General features: G+C 40.5%; 1 long non-coding RNA gene across 1 annotated transcript in view; it reads left to right on the forward strand.

Moving 5' to 3' along the window:
* Positions 1-352: 352 nt before the first annotated feature.
* The window catches only part of LOC138962918 (uncharacterized), a 204326-nt gene continuing 199741 nt past the window's right edge, over positions 353-4937 (forward strand). The window contains exon 1 of the long non-coding RNA XR_011454651.1: positions 353-405. This is a non-coding gene — a long non-coding RNA (uncharacterized lncRNA). The remainder of the gene's footprint in view (positions 406-4937) is intronic.

The following is a 4937-nucleotide window of genomic DNA, read 5'->3' on the forward strand; positions in this document are numbered from 1 at the left end:
GGCTTAATCGTCATGTGGGATCTTTTTGTTTGCGTACGTAAAAAACGGATATATGTTGAAAATAAGCAAGACTGTGAAGCTAATATATCAAAGTTGCCTTCCTTCTTAAATGTATTTGATCATGTACACGACTTCAGAAATGTGTAGAGATATACAAAGGATAAGTGCATCCTTTCTCTTGACAAAGTATCTAAGAAATTAGCTATCATTGTATACATCTTCGCTGCTATCTTAGCAGAGCGGACGTTGTTCTGTTGAATTAATGTCAACACCTTGGTCAATCTGCAACAATAATTTAGCAAAAGAAAGTCAATGTTCTCCGCGCAAAGCAGCCAAGCTGGTATTTGGTTCACGTCTTTCTTTCTTTCTTTATTTGGTGTTTAACGTCGTTTTCAACCGTTCAAGGTTATATCGCGACGGGGAAAGGGGGGGGGGATGGGATAGAGCCACTTGTTAATTGTTTCTTGTTCACAAAAGCACTAATCAAAAAATTGCTCCAGGGGCTTGCTACGTAGTACAATATATGACCTTACCGGGAGAATGCAAGTTTCCAGTACATACTGCTTGACTAAAATTTTTGCAAACATTGACTATATTCTATACAAGAAACACTTAACAAGGGTAAAAGGAGAAACAGAATCCGTTAGTCGCCTCTTACGACATGCTGGGGAGCATCTGGTAAATTCTTCCCCCCACTCCTCGGGGGGTTGGTTCACGTCTAAGTACACTCTTATTTCACACAAAAGACAGGGAAGATCTGTTGATATGTACATGATGATGATACTGATGATGATGATGATGATGATGATGATGATGATGATGATGATGATGATGATGATGATGATGATGATGATGATGATGATGATGATGATGATGATGATGATGATGATGATGATGACGACGATGATGATGATGACGATGATGATGACGATGATGATGACGATGATGATGACAATGACGATGACGATGATGGTGATGATGATGACGATGATGAAGTTATGAACACGGTTCAAGTTGACAACAAAGGAGACAAGAAAGATGACAAAAAGACGCAGTGAATATGAGATGAATTGTGTGTGTGTGTGTGTGTGTGTGTGTGTGTGTGTGTGTGTGTGTGTGTGTGTGTGTGTGTGTGTGTGTGTGTGTGTGTGTGTGTGTGTACGTTTGTTTGTGTGTGTGTGGGTGACTGCGCGCGCGCGGCCCTTATAATCCGGATTACTTCCAAAAGGAATATTAACGTTTGAAAGTTGTGTCAATTAAGTTCTTCTTGTGAAAATGATCCGATCAAGAAAGAACGTATAGAGCATCGTTAAAATGTGGATTTCAGAACAATGTTTGCTTCCATAAAACACTGCATGTTGTCGCGTCTCCGGGAAAGCTTGAGGCATTACAAAAAGTGAAAACAATGACACATGAACCAGCAAAGGGACAGGAAGCAACTGAAATGCACCAAGAGAGCGAACAGATATTGTCCTCCAATAGGAAGAGGAGCACAAAGTTACAGCACGGAAACTGAAAAAAGGGACATCGTTAATTAAAAACGTTCGGCTCAACAACTTCAATTTCTGCACATCTCCTACCCATCCCTCTTTTTATATTTAGTCAAGTTTTGACTAAATATTTTAACGTAGAGGGGGGAATCGAGACGAGGGTCGTGGTGTATGTGTGTGTGTGTGTGTGTGTGTGTGTCTGTCTGTCTGTCTGTCTGTCTGTCTGTGTGTGTGTGTAGAGCGATTCAGACCAAACTACTGGACCGATCTTTATGAAATTTTACATGAGAGTTCCTGGGATTGATATCCCCGAACGTTTTTTTCATTTTTTTGATAAATGTCTTTGATGACGTCATATCCGGCTTTTCGTGAAAGTTGAGGCGGCACTGTCACGCCCTCATTTTTCAACCAAATTGGTTGAAATTTTGGTCAAGTAATCTTCGACGAAGCCCGGACTTCGGTATTGCATTTCAGCTTGGTGGCTTAAAAATTAATTAATGACTTTGGTCATTAAAAATCTGAAAATTGTAAAAAAAAATAAAAATTTATAAAACGATCCAAATTTACGTTTATCTTATTCTCCATCATGTTCTGATTCCAAAAACATATAAATATGTTATATTCGGATTAAAAACAAGCTCTGAAAATTAAATATATAAAAATTATTATCAAAATTAAATTGTCCAAATCAATTTAAAAACACTTTCATCTTATTCCTTGTCGGTTCCTGATTCCAAAAACATATAGATATGATATGTTTGGATTAAAAACACGCTCAGAAAGTTAAAACAAAGAGAGGTACAGAAAAGCGTGCTACCCTTCTTAGCGCAACTACTACCCCGCTCTTCTTGTCAATTTCACTGCCTTTGCCATGAGCGGTGGACTGACGATGCTACGAGTATACGGTCTTGCTGAAAAATGGCAGCTACTTGACTAAATATTGTATTTTCGCCTTACGCGACTTGTTTATTCATCTTCTTTCCCTCCTTCCTTCCTTTACTGTCTTTCTTTATAACAATTATCCAATGTTTATTATGTTATTAATAGATTTGGTTTATTTAGACGAATTGTTCAGCCGTTACTGCCTTACATTGTAATGTCTATGCAGGAACACCACTATAAGCTTCTAGCTTGTTGCTACTACCTGTGTATTTTGTATACATGTCATGGGTGTAACTTTTGTTAAAATAAACTTATGTTTAAACCAACATTGAACAGCATGGGTGGTTTTTGTGAGCAGTGTTTTTTTATGAATTAATTTTCTTTAAACACACCAATGGCTTTTTAAGAAACTAATTCATTACAAAATTGAACTCACCACAATAAGCAGATCAGGTTGTTGAAGTTTGCCATTTAAGTGACTATGAGTTGAGGGATTGTATTATCTCATGTAAAGCCTAACCACATCTGAAACAGTGGGCCGAATTCTTTATGTATGTGCCTTTAAAAGAACGATAAGAAGGGGAAATAAAAGAAAGAACAGCGAGCGAGAGAGAGAGAGAGAAAGCGATAGATTGATGGAGGGAGGGAGAGAGAGAGAGAGAGAGAGAGAGAGAGAGAGAGAGAGAGAGGGGGTAGAGAGAAAGCGATAGATTGATGGAGGGAGGGGAGAGAGAGAGGGGGGAGGGAGGGAGGGAGGGAGGGGGAGAGAAAGAGAGAGAGAGAGGGGGGAGAGAGAGAAAGCGAGGAATTGATGGAGGGAGGGAGAGAGAGAGAGAGGCGGGAGGCAGGGATGGAGGGAGAGAGAAAGAGAGAGAGAGAGAGAGAGAGAGAGAGAAAGCGAGAAATTGAGGGAGGGAGGGAGGGAGAGAGACAGAGAGAGAGAGAAAGCGAGAAATGGAGGGAGGGAGGGAGCGTGAGAGAGAGAGAGGGGGGGAGAGACAGAGACAGAGACAGAGACAGAGTGGGATGAATGGACAGACAGAGACAGAGAGTACTAGAGAGGCAAAAACTGAGGCAGAGACAGACAGACAGGCAGGCAGATAAACACACAGATATATATACAAGACAGAGAGCAAAGGAGAAAGGGGGGAGGGGGGAGGGAGGGGGGGACAGTTTCAACATAAAACAAACTCCTCAACGGTCTAGCGTTTTACACCGTTCCCGAGGACACTGGCCGGAATACAATTACCTACCGTCTCTTACGAGACTTTAATTCGATTTTTCTTCAGTCTTCTCTGCCTCCGAAGCCTTGTACGCCTACCTGAAATGTATATAATCACCCAGCTTAACGAAACCGAATGGGAACACTAAATTGCTTCCTTCAGCAGACAAAGTAGGTGATGCCGGGCGATTAGAAAATAGGAACTCTTTCTCACAAGGCACGCGAGCACCTCTTCACCGGCAAAAAACACACGAAAATAGACCGCCGATGAACTGTTGTGTGAACTAAAGTTATATTGTCTTTTTCTTTGTAGATATCACATTTTACCTTTTCAGCAGATTGATGTGTCTTCATATTAGATAACGAGCTTAAGAATTGCGATTATTTTGTTCAAGTGCTGTAATAATAGATACCTATTGTTGCCCGTTTTTGCTTGGCAGACGATTGCGAAGATCTTTTATGAGAAATAATTGCTTTAACACGGAAAAATAATAATAAATACATCAAGTCAGCAGACATTTAAGGAACACAAAACAGTTTAACGCAGCCAATCCCGCGCACATTTTTTTGATCTCTCCGCCCTCCTCCTCTGCTTCATCCCCCCCTCCCCCCCTTGATATTCAATGACCTGGCAACAGAATCAACAACATGTTGTTCAGGTGTTGTAATGGAACTCTCTTAAGGATTTGTTTTTGTGCTGGAAAATGATTGCGAAGATCGTTTCTCAAACGTTATGGCCACTTCTTGAATTATATTCGAGAAAGAGATAGAAGAGCAAGGCACAGAGCGGTAAACTTTGCTGTAAAGTCTGTATAGCGTTCGTGGGATAAATCCAGCTTTGCTGGGATAAAAAAAATTGTTTTTAAAAATCAATCAATGAATCAATCAACCAATCAAACAATCAATCAATCAAACGAAGGAAGGCAGTAGGAGACAAATGGTAGAACAAGAGGGCGTGGGGAAGAAAAACAAACAAATAAAAACAAAACAAAACGTGGTATAACAGACACAAACATCCCCCCCCCCCAAAAAAAAAAAAAAAAAAGAGAGAGAGAAAAAAGAAAAAGAACATCTCGCGTGCTCTCTTCCTTTACCCTCCCATTTTCTCGCTGAATGTTTGGTCCTTTTCCTCCTATTACCGTGGTTAGGAGTTACATCCCTTTCTTGTCACGCCAACCCGCCATCTTGGTTGGCGTGATCCGTCTTTTCCCGACTCTCCTCCCTTCTTCGATTTTTCATTTTCTGCCACTTTTACTCATCTTCTTCCCACAAATACGTTTTCTGCCATTAAAGAAGGAGGGAGGGCTACGGGTACAATGTGCATGGCAAAATAAAAAAAAAAT

This window comes from Littorina saxatilis, linkage group LG3 (assembly GCF_037325665.1).
Source record: "Littorina saxatilis isolate snail1 linkage group LG3, US_GU_Lsax_2.0, whole genome shotgun sequence".
NCBI classification, from domain to species: domain Eukaryota; kingdom Metazoa; phylum Mollusca; class Gastropoda; order Littorinimorpha; family Littorinidae; genus Littorina; species Littorina saxatilis.